General features: G+C 40.6%; 2 pseudogenes; both read left to right on the top strand.

The window, feature by feature from the left end:
- Positions 1 to 25,438, top strand: part of LOC136306459 (coiled-coil domain-containing protein 150-like) — a 39,600-nt pseudogene that overhangs the window by 9,836 nt on the left and 4,326 nt on the right.
- Positions 23,772 to 24,289, top strand: LOC136306201 (nucleoside diphosphate kinase homolog 5 pseudogene; annotated as a pseudogene).

Genomic DNA, 25,438 nt, shown 5'->3' with positions numbered 1-25,438 from the left:
CTTGCCTGGTTTTGGTATGAGGGTTATGTTGGCCTCATAAAATGTGTTTGGAAGTATTGCTTCTTCTTCAATTTTTTGGAAGACTTTGAGTAGAATAGGAACCAAGTCTTCTTTGAATGTTTGATAAAATTCGCTGGTATAGCCGTCAGGGCCTGGACTTTTATTTTTGGGGAGGTTTTTAATGGTTTTTTCTATTTCTTCTCTACTGATAGGTCTGTTTAGGCTTTCTGCTTCTTCTTGACTCAGTCTAGGAAGGTTGTATTGTTCTAGGAATTTATCCATTTCTTCTAGGTTGTTGAATTTAGTGGCATAAAGTTTTTCATAGTATTCTACAATAATTCTTTGTATATCTACGGTGTCCGTGGTGATTTCTCCTCTTTCATTTTGGATTTTGTTTATATGAGTTCTTTCTCTTTTTTCCTTGGTAAGTCTTGCCAAGGGTTTGTCAATTTTGTTGATCTTTTCAAAGAACCAGCTCCTTGTTCTATTAATTTTTTCTATAGTTTTTCTGTTCTCTAATTCATTTATTTCTGCTCTGATTTTTATTATCTCCTTTCTTCGGCTGGTTTTGGGTTGTCTTTGTTCTTCTTTTTCTAGTTCCTTAAGGTGGGAAGTTAAGTGGTTCACTTGGGCTCTCTCTTGTTTGTTCATATATGCCTGAAGCGATATGAACTTCCCTCTTATCACTGCTTTTGCTGCATCCCATAGATTCTGATATGTCGTATTGTCATTTTCATTAGTCTGTATATATCTTTTGATCTCTGCACTTATTTCTTCTTTGACCCATTCATTTTTTAAAAGTATGTTGTTTAGTTTCCACATTTTTGTGGGATTTTTTTCCTCTTTTTTGCAGTTGAATTCTAGTTTCAAGGCTTTATGATCAGAAAATATGCTTGGTACAACTTCAATTTTTCTGAATTTGCTGATATTGTTTTTATGGCCCAACATATGGTCAATTCTTGAGAATGATCCATGTACACTGGAGAAAAATGTATACTCAGTCACTTTGGGATGAAATGTCCTGTAGATGTCTATCATATCCAGGTGCTCTAGTGTTTTGTTTAAGGCCACTATGTCTTTGTTGATTCTCTGTTTGGATGACCGATCTAGAGCCGTCAGCGGTGTATTGAGGTCTCCAAGTATGATTGTATTTTTGTCAGTTTTTGTTTTAAGATCAATAAGTAGCTGTCTTATATATTTTGGTGCTCCTTGGTTTGGTGCATATATATTAAGAATTGTTATGTCTTCTTGATTCAGTGTCCCCTTAGCCATTATGAAATGGCCATTTTTGTCTCTAAGTACTTTTCCTGTCTTGTAGTCAGCATTATCCGATATGAGTATTGCTACACCTGCTTTTTTTTGGATGTTATCTGCTTGGAGTATTGTTTTCCAGCCTTTCACTTTGAATTTGTTTTTATCCTTGTTACTTAGATGAGTTTCCTGTAGGCAGCATACAGTTGGATTTTCTTTTTTAATCCATTCTGCTACTCTGTGCCTTTTTATTGGTGAGTTTAATCCATTTACATTTAGTGTAATTATTGATACTTGTGAGTTCCCTATTGCCATTTTATATCTTGCTTTCTGTTAGTTTTGTGTCTTGTTTGATCCTTCTCTTTCGTTTTTCTATCTTTTGTTTTTATTTGGTTGTATTCCATACATCTTTCCTCTGTTGCTATCTTTTTTATCTCATGTGCTTCTGTGGTGGTTTTTTCAATGGTGGTTACCTTTGAGTAATGAAAAGGGTCCCTACCCTGTTCATTGTAGCGAACTATTTTGTGAGTACTTTTGCACTCCATCGTCCTTTGCTACTGTTAATCTCCGTCTTCTCCCCCTCTTTCTTTTTGTTGTTGTCACAGTTTAAATTTGGTTTTATTGTGTTCTTCTTGGAGCTTTTACTTGTGGCTCTGTTTTTTTTTGTTCTTTGTATCTGATTGGAGAACCCCCTTTAGTAATTCCTGGAGTGGGGGTTTTCTGATGATAAATTCCCTCATCTTTTCTGTATCTGTGAATGTTTTTATTTCTCCTTCGTATTTGAAGGATAGCTTTGATGGGTATAGTATTCGTGGCTGAAAGTTCCTCTCTTTCAGGACTTTAAATATTGGGGTCCACTCTCTTCTAGCTTGTAGAGTTTCTGCTGAGAAATCTGATGATAATCTAATGGGCCTTCCTTTATATGTTGTATTCTTCTTTTCCCTGGCTGCCTTGAGAATTTTTTCTTTGCTGTTGGTTTGTGTCAATTTCATTATGATATGCCTTGGAGTAGGTTTGTTGGGGTTAAGAAAACTTGGAGTTCTGTTTGCATCTTGAACTTGAGGCTTTAGTTCTTTCCACAGGCTTGGGAAGTTCTCATCAATTATTTGTTTAAGTATGTTCTCCATTCCATTTTCTCTCTCTTCTCCCTCTGATATACCTATTATTCTTATGTTATTCTTTTTGATGGAGTCAGATAATTCTTGTAGGGCTATCTCATTTTTTTTAATTTTTGAGTCTCTTTCTTCTTCTCTCTGTTGTGCCTCAAGTTGCTTGTCTTCTATTTCACTAATCCTCTCTTCTATCTGACCTGTTCTATTAGCTAAGCTTGTTACTTCGTTTTTCAGCTCGTGAATTGAGTTTTTCATCTCTGTTTGATTTGTTTTTATAGTTTCAATTTCCTTGGACATATATTCTTTGTGTTCATGGAGTTGTTTTCTGAGCTCCCTATATTGCCTTTCTGTGTTTTCTTGTATATCTCGGAGGATTTTTAGGATTTCTATCTTGAATTCTCTGTCATTTAGCTCCAAGGTTTCCAATATATTAAATTTTTTCTCCATAGATTTTTCCTCATCTAGCTGTGTTACCTCTCTTTCTTTTGTATCCATGATATTCGATTTTCTCTTCCTTAATGGCATCTGAGGGTGGTTTTGTTGATAGTATTAATGAGATTTAATAAAGAATAAAAAGTTAAAAAAAATAAAAAAATAACAAATCGAAAAGAGTTGTTTTTTTTTTTAAAAAATTAATAATGAAATAAAGAAAAATAAAATAAAATTAAAATTTTTAAAAAAGGAAATTATTCCCCCCCTCTTTTTTTCCTCTCCTCTCCTCTCCCCTCTTTCTTGAGAAAATCTTGTGGTGGACTGTGAGTTATAACAAACAATGCCTGTGATGGAGGGCCTGAATTGGGGAAAAGTAATAAAGGGGCAAAAAAGAGAGAAAGAAAAAAAAAAAAAAAAAAAAAAAAAAAAAAAAGGAAAAAAAAAAAGAAAAAAGAAAAAAGAAAAAAAAAAGAGCGTATGGACCCACAAAAAGCAAATAAGGAAAAAATTTGGGTCAAGAATAAAATGATTTGCTTTTAGGTGTTGGTTTTCTAAGAGTTATGATGAGAGGAATAAGAGGAAAATGGAAAAATGGGGGGACAAATTAAAAACTTACTATTGTATTTAGTGGAACAAGAACTAGATAATATGGAGAGCCAGGGATGGGAGCACTGCTAGTGAGTTAAAAAGGTGAAGTAAAAACCCCCCAAAATGCCACAAACATAGGTTTGAGTCCCAGATAAGATAATTTGTTTGTTATTGAGGTTTGAATGAGAGGAGATGTAAAGGAGAAAGGAAGAAACTAATATAGAAGGAGAAAAGAAAGAGAGAGAGAGAAAAAAAGAGGGAACCACTAAAAGAAGAAAAAAGAAAGGAGAGAGAGAGAGAGAGAGTTAAGGGTTTTGGAGTGCAACCCTCATAGAGAGAAAGGAAGAGAAGAGAAAAGATAATGGGAGATGTAACACTTATGGGTAGTGTAGTTCAAGGAGAGGAGAGAGTAAGACCGGTAGAGAGTTAATCGGCCAAATTGGAGGAGGAAAAAAAAGTCTCAAGAATGAAGATAAGAGAAACAAACGAACAAATATAATAAAATGGGATAGGTTATAAAGTCTGCAGATTATTCTTGATTTTGAGAGGTTATCTTCTTGCTTTTTCTTTTCTCTCCCTCTTCCTGGTCGGTGACTCTGTACCCCGGGTTCTGCCCCTTTGGCACGCTCAGGTAGAGGTTTGCAGTTGATAAGTCTCTATGGCAATGTCATGTATTGTGCTTTATTCTCGTTGGGAGTCGAGGCTCATTAGCATTTATAGGCTCCGACAGTGAGAGAGTCCGTGTTCCTGGAGCCTTTCTCCTAGTCTTTCCTTCCTCAATTAGTAGCCTGATAGTCCAGGTATGGGGTTGCTGCTGCCTCTGCCTGGATAGTAAGAGGCTCAAATTGCTGGCAACTCCCCACTCTATTTCCACTCAGCACAGGGCTCTGGGTAAGGCTCAGTCAGTCAGAGCTGCTAGCATAATCAGGCGGGCTTTCCGCCCACTCGAAGACCTCTGGCTCTGCCACTCTATCCGGTAACACAAGCGGGCGCCCACTTCCGGGGCGCTTGGAGGAAACTCTCACTCACTGTCTGCAACCAGGATATCCGGCCAGCAGTCTCACGCTCTGAGTGAAACCCCCAACCGCAGGGAAAAGTTGCAGCGTTGGAATTGAGTCTCGCTCCGTCCCCGTGTGCGGCTTTTGCAAGGCGCTGGGGCGTCCCGAGATTCCGCCTTGGCCCACACAAAGGCCCCTGACTCTGCCCCTCTGTGCGATAACACGGGCGCGCACTGCCGAGGCACTCGGAGGAATCGCTCACTCCTTATCTGCGCGCGCAAACCAGGATATGAGGCCGGCCGCGGTTCCCTCTGAGTGAAATAGCCTCCAGCACGGAAAATCTCCACCGTTGGGATTAGTTCTCACTCCCTCCCGTGCGTGGCTTTCCCAGGGCGCTGGGGCTGCCCAGAGACTCTGCCCTCAGCCCACAGAAAGGCCTCTGACCCTGCCTCTCCGTGAGGCAACACGGGCACCCACTTCCGCGGCTTAGGAAGAAATCTCTCTTCCACTAACTGCGCACCGACCAGGAGACCGGGTAAAATGGCCGCTCCGCTTGTCTTTCTTTGTTTGGGTTTGGCGCGAGTGTTAGCTTGTATTGCCCGGGTTGCCACAGGATCAGATTTTCCTCGGCTCGGATCTCTGAGTCACAGCCTGGTTCGGCCGTTTTTGCTGCGGCGGCCTGGATCTATTCACCCCCTTTGCCCGCCTCAGTTTCTATATTCACAGTTACCAGAGAAAGCCGCCCCGTTTAGGTTAGTGAGGAAGGCGGAGCATTTCTTACTCCCTATTTCCTTCAGGGTTTGGTTATATATTTAGCCAATTTTTCACTCAATCATACCTTTGGGTGTATTGCGAAGAATCTGGAAGCTCCAAGTATAGGTTTTTCTGTTTCTGGTTGAAGATCTTGTTGAGTTTTGGGGGAGATTTATCAGTATCGCTTCCTACTCTGCCATTACTCTGATGTCATCTCCCCGGCTCTATTTTCCAAAGCTCTGTAGTGACCAGTGGAACATACCTTCCCTTTGCTCTCTAAGAGTCCCCAAAGCAATGTCCATAATAAGTTCTCACATATATATTCCGTGCATCTGAAATCTCTGGTTATGATTCCAACTAAGTATCATTTCAGTGGCACACACAGCATAATGTAGGGGAGGGAGTGACTATCCAGTGCTGGTGTCTTCTTGCATCTGTTACAGTGGAATTACAGCCCTCTTTCTTTCAGATGGAGCCGCTACAAAAAGCTGTCGATGTTGCTGGAGAAGACAGCAGGAAGCTGGCTATGAGCCTGGAGCAAGCTCTCCAGACAAATACTCATCTGCAAATAAAGCTAGACCATGTCCAAGAGAAATTGGAAAGCAAAGAACTTGAGCGACAAAATTTGGAAACCTTTAAGTAAGGGCAATATAGTCACAATGAAATTAGGGAAAGCCTCTGGGAGAGTAAGTTTGACTCATTCACATAAATCATGCAAACCATTTTCTCCTGCTTTGAAGCGGTGCTCCCAGCAGAGCCATGTTAGGATCCAGGCGGAGCTGAGCAGCAGCAAATAGTACTAGCTGCCTGAGGTATGCTCACGTCCAACTCTCCCTTCATCTAGTATCAAGCTTTTTCTGTACATGAAAATTAAGCCAATATTTAAAAAATATTGGTTAGAAGGGACAATCGCATATTTCTGTGAATCCTCTTCTATCAGAAGCTCATGTGTCATTTAAAAGCATGATGTGGAAAAGAAATAACAGCCTGGATGGTTATTCCCCTCCAGGAGTGGAAAGACCCCATATCAACAGATGCAAAACCGTTGTTTTCAATTTTGGCCTGAGATTAATTAGATCAGACCCATTAGGTTCATGTCAAGCCACTCAAGTTTTGTCTTAAACTGTATCTAGGTAAATATAATCAGTAATGTTCCATGAAACATGAAACTTAATACCCAAGGGAAATGCAGTGTGCACACAGGTCTTGACTGAGGCAGGTAAAGGTATTTTTCATGCTTATGATCTGTGCAAATTATATATTCTGGTGTAACATTGCAGGCTCAAGGCTTTTTTTTAAAAGAGGCAGTGAGGTAGAAAGACAGACTCCTGCATGCCCTGGGACCAGGATCCACCTGGCAAGCCCCCTACCAGGTGATGCTCTGCCCATATGGGGCCATTGCTCCATTGTTCAGCAACTGAGCTATTTTAGTGCCTGAGGTGAGGCCATGGAGCCATCCTCAGCACCTGGGGTCAACTTGCTTGAACCAATTGAGCCATGGCCACAGGAAGGGCAGTGGGGGGAGGGATGGAGAAGCAGATGGTCACTTCTCCAGTGTGCCCTGACTGGGAATCAAACCTGGGACACTGACATGCTGGGCCAACACACACTCTACCTGGCTAGGGCAAAGACTTTATTATTGGTTAAAACAAGAGTATGTGTTTCACTCTTTTGGTTGCACCTCTTTATATTGAACGACTTTTTAAAAAAAATGCTCCAGGTAATGCTTTTTTTCCTTCTTTTAATGAGCTCCAGATCAGGAACCTGGTGACTGATCTGCATCTCATTTATCAGTCACTCACCTTTTGGAGAGTTGTACATTCTCCTCCCGATCTTTCTTTCTTCCTAAGATGATTTCTAAAGGTGACTTATCATTGGTCTTTTTCAAAACAGAGACCAGATCTGACTGAAGATTCTAAAATGGAAGCAGAGCTGCATGCTGAACACATAGAAGCTAAAAAAGCAGTTTCAAACTGAGAGAGACTATAAAGAAAGCGACACAATGGGAAATAGCTAAGCTATGAAGTCAAGTTACAAAAGTGATTCTAGCTGAATGCCTTGTAAGAGGATGACAGGAGAACTAGGTATTGGATGCAGGTATTCTTTGGCTCTTTTTTTTTTTTTTTCTGAAGTGAGAAGTGGGGAGGCAGAGAGACAGACTCCTGCATGAGCCCGACTGGGATCCACCTGGAAAGCCCACCAGGGGGCAATGCTCTGCCCATCTGGGGCAGTTGCCCCGTTGCAACTGGAGCCATTCTAGCACCTGAGGTGGAGGCCATGGAGCCATCCTCAGTGCCTGGGCCAACTTTGTTCCCATGGAGCCTTGGATACAGGAGGGGAAGAGAGAGACAGGGAGAGAGAGAAAGGCGAGGGGGAAGGGTGGAGAAGCAGATGGGCACTTCTCCTCTGTGTCCTGGCCAGAAATCAAACCCGAGACTTCCACACGCTGGGCCAATGCTCTACTACTGAGCCAATCAGCCAGGGCCCAGTATTCTTTTGCTCTTTTAATGGCCCTTCACCAGCAAACTAGATGCAGCTGAGTAATCTCTGCTGTTTGTAAACTGACACATAAAAAGATTTCTTCTATACAAATCACCTTCATGAGAGTTTTTCCATCGGAGAGTAATAAGAGTGGAGGGAGGGATAAGTAGACTGTCACCAGAGAGGCAAATCAAATCACCCGTCTCCTCAGTTCACTTCATTAGCACCCATGGCGCATTTGCCTTCTCCTGAGAGGCACAGGTAAAAGCAGTAGAAGGTAAATATATATATGATGCTAAATGAACCTTGCTTAACTGTAATCCCCACTCTTTACATGAGACAAATAGGGAAAACATGAGGGGACTTTCCTTGGATAAGTAGAGGCTGTTTACAATTCTGAAGGAATTTAAGGTTAGGGAAACTGTTTGTTGTGGCTGGTTGGGTGATAGAAGAAGGAAGCTGGATTGAGATGGCAGAGCTGACCGATGCCCAGTGTGAGAGGACACGCACAGCTTAGTGACAAATGAACAGGGCACGTGAGCAGATGGAAAGGATATGTGTCTCTCTTGGCCAGAGCGGAGACTGGGAAATGTCTGAGAAAGAGTGGCTAGCTTCCATGGGCCCAGGGTTGGCCTTGACTACCAGAATGTGGGGTGTGGACTATTAGGCCAAAGCAGAGAAAGGCCGTGGTGGGGACGGGGGAGGTAATGGCATGAGCACAGTTTTAGGAAGGTTGGTCTGCTAGCAGTGGGAAGTGGGAAGGATGAAGAGAAACTGGAGACATGGTAGCTCAGGAAAAGTAAAACAGTTACTTTGGGCTTTATAATTTTTTTCAATTACAATTGACATATATTTTTTATTTTTTTAAATAATTTTATTTTTTTAATGTGGCGACATCAATAAATCAGGATACATATATTCAAAGATAACAAGTCCAGGTTATCTTGTCGTTCAATTATGTTGCATACCCATCACCCAAAGTCAGATTGTCCTCTGTCACCTTCTGTCTAGTTTTCTTTGTGCCCCTCCCCCTCTCCCTTTCCCTCTCCCTTTCCCCCCTCCCCCCCGTAACCACCACACTCTTATCAATGTCTCTTAGTTTCACTTTGATGTCCCACCTACATATGGAATAATGCAGTTCCTGGTTTTTTCTGATTTACTTATTCCACTCAGTATAATGTTATCAAGATCCCACCATTTTGCTGTAAATGATCCGATGTCATCATTTCTTTGTTTTTTTTTTTTTTTTTCTTTCATTTTTCTGAAGCTGGAAACAGGGAGAGACAGTCAGACAGACTCCCGCATGCGCCCGACCGGGATCCACCCGGCACGCCCACTAGGGGCGACGCTCTGCCCACCAGGGGGCGATGCTCTGCCCATCCTGGGCGTCGCCATGTTGCGACCAGAGCCACTCTAGCTCCTGGGGCAGAGGCCACAGAGCCATCCCCAGCGCCCGGGCCATCTTTGCTCCAATGGAGCCTTGGCTGCGGGAGGGGACGAGAGAGGCAGAGAGGAAAGCGCGGCGGAGGGGTGGAGAAGCAAATGGGCGCTTCTCCTGTGTGCCCTGGCCGGGAATCGAACCCGGGTCCTCCGCACGCTAGGCCGACGCTCTACCGCTGAGCCAACCGGCCAGGGCAATGTCATCATTTCTTATGGCTAAGTAGTATTCCATAGTGTATATGTGCCACATCTTCTTTATCCAGTCATCTATTGACGGGCTTTTTGGTTGTTTCCATGTCCTGGCCACTGTGAACAATGCTGCAATGAACATGGGGCTGCATGTGTCTTTACGTATCAATGTTTCTGAGTTTTGGGGGTATATACACAGTAGAGGGATTGCTGGGTCATAAGGTAGTTCTACTTTTAGTCTTTTGAGGAACCGCCATGCTTTCTTCTATAATGGTTGTACAGTGTATGACCTTTTTCTCCACAGCCTCTCCAACATTTGCTATACAATTGACATATATTGATATATTAGTTTCAAGTGTATATCCCAGTTATTCGACATTACATAACTTACTTAGTGATTATCCCAATAAATCTCGTACTCTTGCCAATCCCTTCTGGCCTGCAGGTTATGTTGAGAAATCAGCTGACAGTCTTATGAGAGTTCCCTTGTAGATAACTGCTTTCCTCTTGCTGCTTTTAAGATTCTTTGTCTTCAGTCTTTTACATTTTAAATACGATGTTTGTGGTGTGGGCCTCTTTGGGTTCATCTTGTTTGGGACTCCCTGTACTTCCAGGACTTGTGTGTCCATTTCCTTCACCAAGTTAGGGAAGTTTTCTGTCATTCTTTTTCAAATAGGTTTTCCATTTCTTTCCGCCTCCTCCTCCTGCATCACACCGCCACTGTGATGTGACTGTTGGTGTGCTTGAAGTTGTCCCGGAGGCTTCTTTTACTGTCCTCATTTTTTTTTAGTTCCTTTTTTCTTTTTGCTGTTGTGATTGGGTGTTTTTTGCTTCCTTATCTTCCAGATTGCTGATTTGATTCTTCACTTCATCTCTGCTACAGTGATTCCCTGTAAATTATTCTTTTTCAGTTAGTTTACCCTTCATTTCTGATTCATCCTTTTCTATGCTGTTGAGGTGCAAAGTTCACTGAGGATCCTTAAACCCGGTGTTTTGAACTCTGCATCTAGTAGATTGCTTGTATCTCTTTTGTTTAGATCTTTTTCTGGAGTTTTGTTCTGTTCTTTCACTTGGAACGTGTTTCTTTGCCTCCTCGTTTTGACAGTCTTCCTGTGTTGGTTTCTTTGTGTTAGGTAGACATGCTTGGTAGAGCGGCCTGATGTAGTAGGTGTTCAGTAGGGTCTAATGGCACAACCTCCTGACCACCCAAGCTGGGCACTCAAGGTGCACGCCCCATCTGGGCTATGTATACCCACCTCCTATAATTGAGCTCCGACTGCTGTTGGCTCATCAATGGGAGGGATTTATCCTCCAGGCCAGTCAGTTGCAGGGACTGGCTGCAACCATTGACCCCTGACTGCTATGGAGGATCATTGTGCAGAGGCCCACCCACAGAGCAGGATTTACTTCAGTGGGGCTCTCGAACTAAAGTGACAATAGATTTTATTGATGTAATATTGGTTAATACAATACAAATTTTAGGTATCTATTATTACTCAGTGTAACTCATGCATGCTGACCGTGGGAAGTCTAGTTTCCTCCCATTACCATATGTTTGACCCCCTTTGCTCACGTTGCCCTTGCCCCACCCCCTTCCCCTCTGATTACCACCATTCGGTTGTCTGTCTCCATGAGTTTGTTTTTTTAGTTTGTTACTTTTTGTCTTATCACAGTTTTTTCTTTTTACATCTGATTTATTTCACCTGGCATCATAATCTCAAGCTCTATCCATGCTGTTGCAAATGGCAGTATTTCATATTTTTTATGGCACTGTAGGACAGTATTCCATTGTGCATATGTACCACATCTTCTTTCCATTCATCCACCAGTGGACACTTAACATTGTTTTCATATTTTGACTATTGTAAATAATACTTAAGTGAAGTTGGGAGTATATATATTTTTAGATTTAGTGTTTTCATTTCCTTTGGGTAAATACCCAGAAGAAGAATTGCTGGTTCATATGGTAGTTTTATTCTTAAATTTTTTTTTTATTCTTAATTTTTAAAGAATCCTCCATACTGTTTTCCATAGGGGCTGCACAAAGTTCCAACCCTCACCAACAGTGTACAAATGTTCCCTTTTCTCCACATTTCCCCCAACATTTGTTATTTCTTTTCCTTTTAATATAGCCATTCTAATAGGTGTCAGATGATATCTCATATGGTTTTGATTTGCATTTCCCTAATATTTAGTGATGTTGAACTACTTTTCATATGCCAGTTAGCCAATTGTTTGTGTTTTGTTGAGTTGTATAAATTCTTTGTATACTTTGGATATTAACCCCTTATCAGAAGTATCATTTGGAAATATCTCCTCTCATTTTGTTGGTTGCCTTTTTGTTTCATTAATGATTTCCTTTGCTGTACAGAAGCTTTTTAGTTTTAGTCCCGTAATTTATTTATTTTTGTTTTTGTTTCTGTGGCCTTTGGAGTAAAAATAACAAAAACACCACCAAGACTGATGTCCAGGAGCTTAGTGCTTGTGTTTTCTCCTATGTATTTTATTGTTTCAGGTCTGACATTCCAGTCTTTAATCCATTTTATTTCATTTTTGTGTGTGGTCTAAGATAATTGTCTAGTTTTATTCTTTTACATCTGGCTGTCCAGTTTTCCCTACACTGTTTATTGAAGAGATTTTTCTGTCTCCATTGTATTTTCTTGGTTCCTTTGTCAAAAAATTAGTTGCTCATATAAGTGTGGAATGTTTTTTGTTTTTTCTGGGCTTTCAATTTTGTTCCATTGGGTTTATGTATCTGGTTTTTTTTTTTTTTGCCAATGCCATAATGTTTTGATTACTGTAGCTTTGTAGTATAGTTTGAAATCAGAGCATGTGGTACCCCCATTTGTTGATAGCTTTGGCAATTTGAGGTCTTCTGTGGTTCCGTATAAGTTTGAGAATTTTTTTATTCTATTTCTGTGTAAAATGACATTGGAATTTTGTAGGGATTGCATTGAATCTGTAGATTTCTTTTTAATATTGATATGTTATTTTTTTCTAATTCCTGAACATAGAATATCTTTCTATTTCTTTGTGTCTTCAATTTTTTTCAACATCTTTTAGTTTTCAGTGTAAATTAAGTTTATTTCCAAGTATTTTATTCTTTCTGTTGTGAATATAAATATGATATGTTGTTGTTAGTATATATAGAAATGACAAATATTTATATATTGGTTTTTATATTCTGTAACTTAAATGTATTTATTTTTTCTAATAGTTTTCTGATGGAGTGTGTAGGGTTTTCTATATATCATATAAGTCATCCACAAATCCACTTACTCTTCTTCCTTCCCAATTTGGAGGCCTTTTACTTTTTGCCCTATGGCTCTGGCTAGGACTTCCAGTGCTATATTGAGGAATTGTGGCAACAGTGGACATCCTTGTCTTGTTCCTGATCTTAGAGGGAAAGCTTTCAGTTCTTCACCACTGACTATGATATTAGCTGAGGGTTTGTCATATGTGGTCTTTATTAAACTGAAGAACATTCTTTTTACACCCAATTTATTGAGTTTACCTCAAATGTATATTGTATCTTGTCAAATGGTTTTTTTGTTTCTATTGAGATGATCATCATACCCATCAGGAGGGAGCTGAATTCTCAGGCCACTGATGCTGCTTCTGCCTCTTGGACCCTCTGCTGGGTCATAGTTTTGGGGCCGTACCCTGACTTCTTCATTACTACTACATTAGCTAGGGACACAGGCTCAGCGACAGCAGCCAGGGACCCCTGTCACTGGGCACTGTCCCTGTTCGTTTCCTGTCCAGCCTCACCTGTGCATTCTGATACACCCACCCTCAGATGGACTGTTGGTGGATCACTCAGGCACGGTAGTGTGTTGAGCAAAGAAACCTTTGTTGGGTCATAGATATCCATCTGGTTGTAGATTCCAGGGGAGATAACGAGAGGTCTTTCCGCTCTGCCATGACACTAATGTCACTCCAACAGGAGAAAAATGTAAAGGTCAACACAGAAGGATACATAGTTGTGAAAAAAACTTAGCTTTAAGAATATTGAGAAGACAGATTTTCTTAAGAATTCAAAGGCCTGATAAATGATAAAGACAATGAGAAACTCAGTATATTATTTTGGTATGACACAAAATCTTTACTTTCTTAGTAGAGTACCCCCAAAAACCTTTCACAATCTCTTACTAAGAATGTAACAGTATCCAAGAATTCTTTGTACTTTTAACAAAAAGAAGAAAAAAATTCTTGTTAACCTGCTTGTCTGTTCAGCCTTAAAACAAAGTTTTATTCACCCGAGGCCTCGTACTGAACCCAAGTCCAGCTTAAGATGGACCCAGTCCTGAAAAAAGAAATGCTCAGTAAGTGACGTCACGGAAATGGCGCCGTGAGCAGTGCGTCCGACAGCTCTCCCCTAAATCACAACAAATTTATCAACTAGAAACAGAAAAATTTATCCTCGGAGCATTCCGGAGTTCCACACAAACTGATAGCGAAAGGACTGTTATCACTTGAATCTGAGAGACGAGGGTGTGGAGGAATCTACCACAGGGACGTTCTTTCAAACCGCAAGGAAGTGCGCCTGTGGTGAGTCAGCCCATATACTTGGGAACCGTGAGCCTCCGCGAGCCGCCGCCGCGAGCCGCCGTGAGCCCCCGCGAGCGGCCGCCACGAGCGGCCTCCGCAAACCGCCACCGCCAGCGGCCGCCGCGAGCCGCCGCCGCGAGCCGCCGCGAGCAGCCGTGCGCGCGCCCGGCCCGGTTGAGCACCGCTGACGTTCCCAGCGGCCCGCACACTGCGAGTGGGGGTCGCCAGCCACCGGTGCCTGGAGCGCCCCGTTTGCGCGCGTGCCTTGGGCATTCCACGCGCCCAGGGCGCCCTGCTGGCGCGCACACCCAGGGGGCTCCATTATCCTGCGCCTGGTGCGGTCCAGCCGCCAGCGGTGGGGCGAGCGGGAGAGGCTTGGGAGATTCTCTCCGTGGGCGGGGCACCTCACCCAGCCATTCAAGCTGACAATCAAGCGTTGGGGGAGGGGCGCGCGCAGGCAGCCTAAAATACCTTCGGAAGCACAGCTGCGACCCAATCACTGAAATTAGCTTAACCCATAAAATCTGCGCACCCTCGGTTCTAATTGATAAGATCTCTCTCAGTTCAGCGACCCAAGACAAGAGGTGTGATATTTTTTAGTGCCTCTCGCTAAAGGGGCGGGGGCAACTTCTGATTGATAGAGCCTCCATATTCAGGAATAAACACTGACAAGAAGGACTTGGCAGATAATAAGATCTATACTACACTAGTCGTAAGCAGAGACTAGTGCCTCTTCTTCCCTGCAAAAACAGGCTACAAAGTGTGGAAAGCCTGGGTTGAGAAGTCCAACTAAATGATAGGCGCTGAACAGTCACCTTGACAACAATTGACTCCCACCCCCGCCTGATTACACTGGAGGCCCTGACTGTCAGAGCCTTTCCCAAAGCCTTGCACTGAGTGGGGATAGAGTGGGGATTTCCCAGCTCTTTGAGCCTCTTACTCCCCAGGCAGAAGCAGTTGCAGCCTTATAGCTGGATCACCAGGCTGCTAATTCAGAAAGGGGGGACTAGGAGAGAGAATCCAGGAAAGCAAATTCTCTCATCGTTGGACCCTGCAAACGCCAACAAGCCTTGACTACCAGCAAGACTAAAGCCAATTATATGACATTGCCATAGAATCCCAACAATTGCAAATCCCTACCTAAGTGTGACACAGGGGCAGAGCCTGGGGTACAGAGTCACCGACCAGGAAGAGGGAGAGAAAAGAAAAAGGAAGAAGTTAACCTCTCAAAATCAAGAAAAATCCACAGACTTTACAACTTGATCCACTAATTTTGTTGTTGTTTTGTTTGTTTCTTCTATCTTATTGCCTTTATTTCCTCCACCTCGGTCCTTCTATTCTCTGCCCATCTTATGCTTCCCCTTTCTTGAACTACACTACCCATGAGTGTTGCATTTTATTTCTCTTCTTCATCCTCACCCTCCTTTAAGGTTATACTCCAAAAGACTTAACTCTCACTCTCTCCTCTTTTTTTTTTTTTTTTGTCTTGCTTTATTTTGTTTTTTTCTCTTCCTATTTTATTTCTTCCTTCGTTTTCCTCTTTTTCTTATTTTTTCCTTTCTATTCGTTTTTTCTTTTCTCATTTTACTTTCCTCCCATATAATCCTCAATCACGAACAAATTAGTTAATTTGGGACTCAAGGCTTTTTTTTGGCTTTATTTCTCTTTTTTGCTTTTGTGTTGTTTTTTTTTTTCTTGTTTGTTTATTTTTGTGGCATTTTGGGTCCTCCCAACCCAAGGTCTCCATTGTATTTAGTCTTCGCTCCACTTAATACAACAGATTTTTACTTATTATTTTTATTTTTTCTTCTTTATTATTCTTTTTTGGTCCTTTTTTCTGGTTCCCCCTTATCCCTCTCATTATATCTCTTAGTCGACCATCACTTACAAGCAAATCATCTTATGCTTGTCTAAGATTTTCTTCCCTTTTTTTTTTTTTTTTTTTGCATTTAGTAGGTCCCTACTCCCTTTTTTTTTGCCCCTTGAACTCTTCACCCCAAATCAGGCCCTCCATTATAGGCACGATATTTCCCTGAGGAGGGGAGAGGAGGGAAAGAGAAGAGAGAAAAAAAGGGGGAAATAACAAATTATTACTGTTTTTTTTTGTGGGGTGTTTTACCTTTTTTTTTTTTTTTTTTTTTACTTTTTACCCTTTATTAACTCTAATTAGTGCTATCAATAAGACCATCCTCAGATGCCGATAAGAAAGAGGAAATCGAATATTATGGATACAAAAGAAAGAGAGGTAACACAAATAGATGTGGAAAAATCTATGGAGAAAAGACTTAACATATTGGAAGCCTTGGAGCTAAATGACAGAGAATTTAAAATAGAAATCTTAAAAATACTCAGAGATATACAAGAAAACACAGAAAGGCAATATAGGGAGATCAGAAAACAACTCAATGAACACAAAGAATATATTACCAAGGAAATTGAGACTATAAAAACAAATCAAACAGAAATGAAAAACTCAATTCACGAGCTGAAAAACGAAGTAACAAGCTTAGCTAACAGAACAGCCCAGATTGAAGATAGGATTAGTGAAATAGAAGACAAACAACTTGAGGCACAACAGAGAGAAGAAGAAAGAGACTCAAAAATAATAAAAAACGAGAAAGCCCTACAGGAATTGTCTGACTCCATCAGAAAGAATAACATAAGAATAATAGGTATATCAGAGGGAGAAGAGAAAGAAAATGGAATGGAGAATATACTCAAACAAATAATAGACGAGAACTTCCCAAGCCTGTGGAAGGAACTAAAGCCTCAAATTCAAGAAGCAAACAGAACACCAAGTTTTCTTAACCCCAACAAACCCACTCCAAGGCACATCATAATAAAGATGACACAAACCAATGACAAAGAAAAAATTCTCAAGGCAGCCAGGGAAAAGAAGAGTACAACATATAAAGGAAGGCCTATTAGATTATCATCAGATTTCTCAGCAGAAACTCTACAAGCTAGAAGAGAGTGGACCCCAATATTGAAAGCCCTGAAAGAGAGGAACTTTCAGCCAAGAATACTATACCCATCAAAGCTATCCTTCAAGTATGAAGGAGATATAAAAACATTCACAAATACAGAAAAGATGAGAGAATTTATCAACAGAAAGCCCCCACTCCAGGAAATACTAAAGGGGGTTTTCCAACCAGATTCAAAGAACAAAAGAAAACAACACCACAAGTAACAGCTCCACCTAGAACACAATAAAACCAAACTTAAACTGTGACAACAAAGGAAAAAAAGGGGGGAGAGGATGGAGATTAACAGTAGCAAAGGATGATGAAGTGCAGAAATACTTATAAGATAGGGTACTACAATGAATATGGTAGGTACCCTTTTCATTACTCAATGGTAACCACCCTTAAAAAACCACCACAAAAACACTTGACTTAAAAAAGGTAGCAACAGAGGAAAGAAGTATGGAACACAAACAAACAAAAACAAATGATAGAAAAACAAAAGAGAAGAATCAAACTAGATACAAAACTAACAGAAAGCAATTTATAAAATGGCAGTAGGGAACCCACAAGTGTCAATAATTACACTAAATGTAAATGGATTAAACTTACCAATAAAAAGACACAGAGTAGCAGAATGGATTAAAAAAGAAAATCCAACTATATGCTGCCTACAAGAAACACATCTAAGCAACAAGGATAAAAACAAATTCAAAGTGAAAGGCTGGAAAACAATACTCCAAGCAAACAACACCCAAAAAAAAGCAGGCGTAGCAATACTCATATCTAATAATGCTGACTACAAGACAGAAAAAGTACTCAGAGACAAAAATGGTCATTTCATAATGATTAAGGGGAAGTTGAATCAAGAAGACATAACAATCCTTAATATATATGCACCAAACCAAGGAGCACCAAAATATATAAGACAGCTACTTATTGACCTTAAAACAAAAACTAACAAAAATACAATCATACTTGGAGACCTCAATACACCGCTGACGGCTCTAGATCGGTCATCCAAACAGAGAATCAATAAAGATATAGTGGCCTTAAACGAAATACTAGAACACCTGGATATGATAGACATCTACAGGACACTTCATCCCAAAGTGACAGAGTATACATTTTTCTCTAGTGTACATGGAACATTCTCAAGAATTGACCATATTTGGGCCACAAAGACAATATCAGCAAATGTAGAAAAATTGAAATTGTACCAAGCATATTTTCTGATCATACAGCCTTGAAACTAGAATTCAACTGCAAAAAAGAGGGGGAAAAACCCACAAAAATGTGGAAACTAAACAACATACTTCTAAAAAATGAATGGGTCAAAGAAGAAATAAGCGCAGAGATCAAAAGATATATACAGACAAATGAAAATGAAAATACGACATATCAGAATCTCTGGGATGCAGCAAAAGCAGTAATAAGAGGAAAGTTCATATCACTTCAGGCCTATATGAACAAACAAGAGAGAGCCGAAGTAAACCACTTAACTTCACACCTTAAGGAACTAGAAAAAGAAGAACAAAGACAACCCAAAACCAGCCGAAGAAAGGAGATAACAAAAATCAGAGCAGAAATAAATGAAATAGAGAACAGAAAAACTATAGAAAAAATCAATAAAACAAGGAGCTGGTTCTTTGAAAAGATCAACAAAATTGACAAACCCTTGGCAAGACTCACCAAGGAAAAAAGACACAGGACTCAAATAAATAAAATCCAAAATGAAAGAGGAGAGATCACCACAGACATCATAGATATACAAAGAATTATTGTAGAATACTATGAAAAATTATATGCCACCAAATACAACAATCTAGAAGAAATGGATAAATTCCTAGAACAATACAACCTTCCTAGACTGAGTCATGAAGTAGCAGAAAGCCTAAACAGACCAATCAGCAGGGAGGAAATAGAAAAAACTATTAAAAACCTCCCCAAAAATAAAAGTCCAGGCCCAGACGGTTATACTAGTGAATTCTATCAAACATTCAAAGAAGACTTGGTTCCTATTCTACTCAAAGTCTTCCAAAAAATTGAAGAAGAAGCAATACTTCCAAACACATTTTATGAGGCCAACATAACCCTCATACCAAAACCTGGCAAGGATGGCACAAAGAAAGAAAACTACAGACCAATATCTCTAATGAATACAGATGCTAAAATACTAAACAAAATACTGGCAAACCGAATACAACAACATATTAAAAAAATAATACATCATGATCAAGTGGGATTCATCCCAGAATCTCAAGGATGGTTCAACATACGCAAAACGGTTAACGTAATACACCATATCAACAAAACAAAGAACAAAAACCACATGATCTTATCAATAGATGCAGAAAAGGCTTTTGATAAAATACAACACAATTTTATGTTTAAGACTCTCAACAAAATAGGTATAGAAGGAAAATATCTCAACATGATAAAGGCCATATATGATAAACCATCAGCCAACATCCTATTAAACGGCATAAAACTGAGGACTTTCTACCTTAAATCAGGAACAAGACAGGGTTGTCCACTCTCTCCACTCTTATTCAACGTGGTGCTAGAAGTTCTGGCCAGAGCAATCAGACAAGACAAAGAAATAAAAGGCATCCATATCGGAGAAGAAGAAGTGAAGCTATCACTTTTTGCTGATGATATGATCCTATACATCGAAAACCCAAAGGACTCCACAAAAAGATTATTAGAAACAATAAACCAATACAGTAAGGTCGCAGGATACAAAATTAACATACAAAAGTCCATAGCCTTTCTATATGCCAACAATGAAATATTAGAAAACAAACTCAAAAAAATAATCCCCTTCACGATTGCAACAAAAAAAATAAAATACCTAGGAATAAACATAACAAAGAACGTAAAGGACCTATATAATGAAAATTACAAAGCATTGTTAAGGGAAATCGAAAAAGATAAAATGAGATGGAAAAATATTCCTTGTTCTTGGATAGGAAGAATAAATATAATCAAAATGGCCATATTACCCAAAGCAATATACAAATTTAATGCAATTCCCATCAAAATCCCTATGAGATTTTTTAAAGAAATGGAACAAAAAATCATCAGATTTATATGGAACTATAAAAAACCCCGAATAGCCAAAACAATCCTAAGGAAAAAGAATGAAGCTGGGGGCATTACAATACCTGACTTTAAACTATATTATAGGGCCACGATAATCAAAACAGCATGGTATTGGCAAAAAAATAGACACTCAGACCAATGGAACAGAATAGAAAGCCCAGAAATAAAACCACATATATATGGTCAAATAATCTTTGATAAAGGGGCCAACAACACACAATGGAGAAAAGAAAGCCTCTTCAACAAATGGTGTTGGGAAAACTGGAAAGCCACATGCAAAAGAATGAAACTCGACTACAGCCTGTCCCCGTGTACTAAAATTAATTCAAAATGGATCAAAGACCTAAATATAAGACCTGAAACAATAAAGTACATAGAAGAAGACATAGGTACTAAAATCATGGACCTGGGTTTTAAAGAACATTTTATGAACTTGACTCCAATGGCAAGAGAAGTGAAGGCAAAGATAAATGAATGGGACTACATCAGAATTAAAAGTTTTTGCTCAGCAAGAGAAACTGATATCAAAATAAACAGACAGCCAACTATATGGGAACTGATATTTTCAAACGACAGCTCAGATAAGGGCCTAATATCCAAAATTTACAAAGAACTCATAAAACTCAACAACAAACAAACAATCCAATAAAAAAATGGGAAGAGGACATGAACAGACACTTCTCCCAGGAAGAGATACAAATGGCCAACAGATATATGAAAAGATGCTCAGCTTCATTAGTTATTAGAGAAATGCAAATCAAAACTACAATGAGATACCACCTCACTCCTGTTAGATTAGCTATTATCAACAAGACGGGTAATAGCAAATGTTGGAGAGGCTGTGGAGAAAAAGGAACCCTCATTCACTGTTGGTGGGACTGTAAAGTAGTACAACCATTATGGAGGAAAGTATGGTGGTTCCTCAAAAAACTGCAAATAGAACTACCTTATGACCCAGCAATCCCTCTACTGGGTATATACCCCAAAACCTCAGAAACATTGATACGTGAAGACACATGTAGCCCCATGTTCATTGCAGCACTGTTCACAGTGGCCAAGACATGGAAACAACCAAAAAGCCCTTCAATAGAAGACTGGATAAAGAAGATGTGGCACATATATACTATGGAATACTACTCAGCCATAAGAAATGATGACATCAGATCATTTACAGCAAAATGGTGGGATCTTGATAACATTATAAGGAGTGAAATAAGTAAATCAGAAAAAAACAAGAACTACATGATTCCATACATGGGTGGAACATAAAAATGAGACTAAGAGACATGGACAAGAGTGTGGTGGTTACCAGGGGTGGGGGGGGAGGGAGGACATGGGAGGGAGGGAGGGAGAGAGTTAGGGGGAGGGGAAGGGGCACAGAGAACTAGATGGAGGGTGACGGAGGACAATCTGACTTTGGGCGAGGGGTTTGCAACATAATTTGATGACAAAATAACCTAGACATGTTTTCTTTGAATATATGTACCCTGATTTATTAATGTCATCCCATTACCATTAATAAAAATTTATTAAAAAAAAAAAAAAGAAATGCTCAAATAAAGTCTGAAAGCTCATCATGCAAAAGCTGTGGAGCTAGAACCTGAGAGGGCTTTCCTGTGCCTGTGACCTCCAGCTGCATGGGAGAGACAGGGAGCTCAATGGGGACCTGCGCCTGGTTGCTCATCGCTCCTGGGGCTCCCAGGTTCTCTTCCGGTCCCCTCTTCTGTTACTAGAACTGTTAAAAATTTTAATATGCCTTAGTTGGTCTTTTAAGAGTTGATTTGAGAAAAATCAATTCAAATCAGGCAGCATCCAATCTAGCAGATAGAAAGTTCTAAAGAGCTGTAGAAGAGCTATAGAAGAGAGCAGGCACAAGGAAGTTAGAGCAGGCAAAAAAGCTGGTTGTTATTGCAAAGTGATTATCCCTCACAGCATAGTGGGGGTTCCCGGGGAGATCACCAAACTAGTATTGATCAGGTGATCCTAATTGACTGGCTCAAGTGTCTGTTTCTGGGAGAGCTGAAACTGTAATGAAGTCTGTTAGGTGATGTAGCATAAGTGACTCCATTTTAGGCCTGTTGTCTTGTTTTTAATTGTAATTACTATGCAGTTTTTCCACTAAACAAGTTATTATCTCTTTGTTCTTAAAGAGATATTATAAAAACTGATGCAGTGATAGTTAATAACTGATAAATATTCATATAAACTATCATATAATTTATTTTCACTTCTCCAGACATGGGGTCACAAATGACAGAAAGGAAGAGAAAAACTTAAAGCATGGTCATGATCACTGAGCGATTATTATGTGCCAGGCTCTGCATTCTTTTTATACTTTATCTTATTTACCTGTTATATGAATCCTCTGAGGTAGGCTACTCACAACTTCCTAGGGAAGTTAATTATCCAAAATTACTTGGCTAATAACTGGTGAGCTGAGATTTGAACTTAGGTCTGTCCGATTCCAAAGCCATGCCCTTAAAAGCAAATGTTGAATTTATTTTTATTTATCTGTCCTAAGAAAGATTGTGTTTTTTAGTGCTAAAAATTATGGAAATCGGGCCCTGGCTGGCTGGCTCAGCAGTAGAGCATTAGTCCCGGGTTTGATTTCCAATCAGGGCACACAGGAGAAGCAACCATCTGCTTCTCCACCCCTCTCCTTCCCCCTTCTCTCCCTTTCTCTCTCCCTCTCTCACTCTCTCACTCTCTCTTCCACTCTGACAGCCAAGGCTCTAATGGTTTGAGAAAGTTGGCCCTGGGCAGTGAGGATGGTTCCATGGCCTTGCTTCAGATGCTAAAATAGCTTAGTTGCTGAGCAACAGAGCAGTGGCCCTAGATGGGCAGAGCATTGCCTGGTAAGGGGCTTGCCCCCTGGATCCCAGTCAGGGAACATGCGGGAGTCTGTCTCTCTGCCTCCCCGTCTTTCACTTAGTAATAAAAAAAATAATGGAGATTATGTAGAGCAGTGATCTCCAACCCCTGGGCCATGGACTGGTAGCGGTCCATGGGCCATTTGGTATGGGTCCGCAAAGAAAGAATAAATAACTTACATTATTTCCGTTTTCTTTATATTTAAGTCTGAATGATGTTTAATTTTTAACAAATGACCAGATTAAAAAAAATGACCAGATTCCCTCTGTTACATCCGTCTAAGACTCACTCTTGATGCTTCTCTCAGTCATGTGATACATTTATCCGTCCCACCCTAAAGGCCGGTCCTTGAAAATATTTTCTGACATTAAACCAGTCCGTGGCCCAAAAAAGGTTGGGGACCACTGATGTAGAGTATTCCTCCACTAATCCAGTTAATCAGACATAATTATTGGTGCCTCACTTACCCTCCCTTATTTTTTCTTTCTTCTGTTTGTTTTGTGAGAGACAGGGAGAGAGATGAGAAGCATCAACTTGTAGTTGTGTCACTTTAGTTCATTAATTGCTTCTCATAGGCTCCAGCCGAGCCAGTGACCCCTTGCTCAAGCCAGCAACTTTAGGCTCAAGCCAGCGACCATGGGATCATGTCGATGACCCACTCTCAAACCAGAGATACTGCTCTCAAGCAGGATGAGCCTGCACTCCAGCTGGCAACCTCCGGGTTTCAAACCTGGGTCCTCTGTATCCCAGGTCGACCCTCTATCCACCGTACCACTGCCTAATCAGGCATCCTATTTAAAGAAAGTTTTAAAAAGAACAAAATAAAGGGACAAAGCTAGCCACCATATGCTTTTCTTTACTCTAAATGGAAGGTAAAAATGTTCTAATTTTTCCTGTGTTCCACAGCTGAAGAAATCCCTCAAAGAAACCAACTGCAGATCGATGGCAGTATTCAGCACCGACTGAGAGCTGTGGCGGAAACTTCAGAGAGCTAGAGAGGCTTTGGTCGTCACGGAGAACTGCAAACTGAGGGGGATGCATATCATTGCAGTCAATACATGTCAAGAATTTCTTAAATTGTACCTCGAAAAGCCAGAATGGAAATATCAATGCCCCCACCTAAGATACATGTAGAAAAAACTCTGGCCATTATCAAACCAGATATTGTTGACAAAGAGGAGGAGATACAAGATATTATTCTCAGATCTGGATTCACTATCATTCAGAGAAGAAAACTACATCTCAGCCCTGAGCAATGCAGCAACTTTTATGCGGAACAGTATGGAAAAATGTTTTTCCCCAATTTAACAGCTTACATGAGTTCTGGACCACTTGTTGCCATGATATTAGGTAGACATAAAGCCATCCCTTACTGGAAGGAACTTTTGGGACCAAGTAATAGCTTAAAAGCTAAGGAGACACACACAGACAGTCTAAGGGCAATCTACGGCACAGCTGAACTAAGGAATGCACTTCATGGGAGTTATGATTTTGCTGCCGCAGAAAGAGAAATTCGATTCATGTTTCCTGAAGATTTGGTTAGCTGATTGGCTGCTGAAAAATAATCCCAACAAACCTAAACGTTGTCACCCTCCAATTGCATAAGAATTTAATTAAAATAAAGACCTCCAAAGAACAAATCAAAAAAAAAAAAAAAAAAAAAAAAAAAAAAAAAAAAAAAAAAAAAAAAAAAGAAGGTACTGAACAGTAACAAGGAGATGATAAAGGCGCAAAAGGCCTAAATTAAGCTCCACTCGTCAACTAGGGTGAATAATACTCAGACTAGAGAGAGGATGAAGGTTGTATGAGCAACCCTGTGTCTCCCCTCAGTTCTGTAGTACAGGCCTGTGTTCTGAGAACCATAGCTGTCCCAGGGAAGCGGGCAGATGCCTTGCCTTGCAGGCATTCTTTTCCAGCCAAGATACTGGTGTGTCACTGTTGGGTTTCTCATTAGCTGCCACGTCATGTTCTGGCTCCCCACCTGTCTCTTCCACAGGGAATGTACCGGACTTTGCTCTTTGGGGATCAGTGGGCTGGATGGGAAGGAGAGCCCAGTAGGGACTGATGACTGTGGATCTTCTGTGGGACTCTTTCTGTCGTCCTATAGGCAGAAAGAGCGAGCCAGGCATTCCACTGTGTCCAGGGAGAAACCTGCAGCTTCCAATATGGCACCTGCGCTCCATTTCGACTTCATGAAAATGATACTTATTTTTTTAAAGAACAGCCAAAATACTAGTTATTAAGATTTCTGAACTAAATTTCATGGCTCTTCAGGAACTTGATACCCCTTGGCTCTTCGCTGTAGCTGATACACCTGTAGCTGTTGCAGGACGAGGGCTGTTCCCAGCCTAATGGAAAGCGTAACGTTGTATCCCTGGGAAGGGGCCTCCCAGATCCTCGTTGCAGGACGGAGGGCTATTCCCAGCCTAATGGAAAGCGTAACGTTGTATCCCCGGAAAGGGAACCCCCCAGATCCTCCCGCTCTCGTCTCCCAATGGAGATTCTCTGCTGTGAAGAGTGTCCCTCCAATTCTGGAAAGGGATGCTACTCCCTTTTTCTCAGGAGAGTCCACAACAAAATCAAAATATATAATCATAGACACACACGTATACTGTAGGTTAAACTGAGCAGCCTTTGTCTTGCATTTGGGTAGCACCTGAAGTTAGAATGTTACCAGGTCGTATTTTCATAATTTGGTTGCTCA

The sequence above is a fragment of the Saccopteryx bilineata genome, chromosome 5 (assembly GCF_036850765.1).
Source record: "Saccopteryx bilineata isolate mSacBil1 chromosome 5, mSacBil1_pri_phased_curated, whole genome shotgun sequence".
NCBI lineage: Eukaryota > Metazoa > Chordata > Mammalia > Chiroptera > Emballonuridae > Saccopteryx > Saccopteryx bilineata.
The sequence above is the reverse complement of the archived record's forward strand: the minus strand, read 5'-3'. Positions and strand labels throughout refer to the sequence as shown.